We start from the raw sequence: 830 nt of genomic DNA, 5'->3' as shown, positions 1-830 counted from the left end.
CAGCAATCTTTCGTCCCTCTCTTTTTGTTGACATCTTTTTATAACTTCCCTTTCCTGCGCATCCCTGCTAGTTTGTTCTATTTGTTCTACCATCGTATCCCTTACCAGGGTTTGTAATCGCACGGCATAGGTTTGTACATCTTCGTCTCGCCCTTGGACACAAGCATGGAACTTTTGTAAACGTAAAGAAATTGGTTCTCTGTCAAATCGCTTAATCATGAGTTTCTTGAACTCCTCATACGTCACCACCTCCTGCATCTTTGCATCCTTCCATGCAAATTCGCGGGCTATCCCCGTTAATTTTAATTTTGCGATTCCTAAACATTGTGCTTTACTCCAATTCGTTAATTTTGCGATTTCGTCTAAAGACTCAAAAAAATCGGTGACCTTAAGGCCCTCTGTGTCCCCCGCAAAGGAAGGTAACAATGGAATCATGCCTCCTAATCCGCCTAACGCGGCTCCTCCTGCGGGCTCTGCTCTTGCACCTCCTGCTGTCTCTCCTCGCGCCCGACCTTCACCTCTTGTCTCCATCTTTCTTTTTTTTTTTTCAAGTTATCTAGGGTCGTTTCTAAATTCAATCCCGCTCTGACACCACTGTGTCCTTTGATCGGAGTTTGCTTTTCTCTCGGAGTCTAATTTTTTTTCCAATGTTTTGTTTTTGTGTCGGCCTTTTGTTTTCGTACTTCCGGGATCCTGGGGGCCTTAAAAATCCCACTTCTGACACCACTGTGACCGTAGGGTCGGCACCTCTTCGGCGCCCTGTCAGGATGACACCACCGAGTCTCTAGGGGACTCGGAAATCGCGACTTTATGTCACAAACTGAAGGTAA

This window comes from Centruroides sculpturatus, unplaced genomic scaffold (assembly GCF_000671375.1).
Source record: "Centruroides sculpturatus isolate CEXI.00-Female unplaced genomic scaffold, Cexi_2.0 scaffold1365, whole genome shotgun sequence".
NCBI classification, from domain to species: domain Eukaryota; kingdom Metazoa; phylum Arthropoda; class Arachnida; order Scorpiones; family Buthidae; genus Centruroides; species Centruroides sculpturatus.
The sequence above is the reverse complement of the archived record's forward strand: the minus strand, read 5'-3'. Positions refer to the sequence as shown.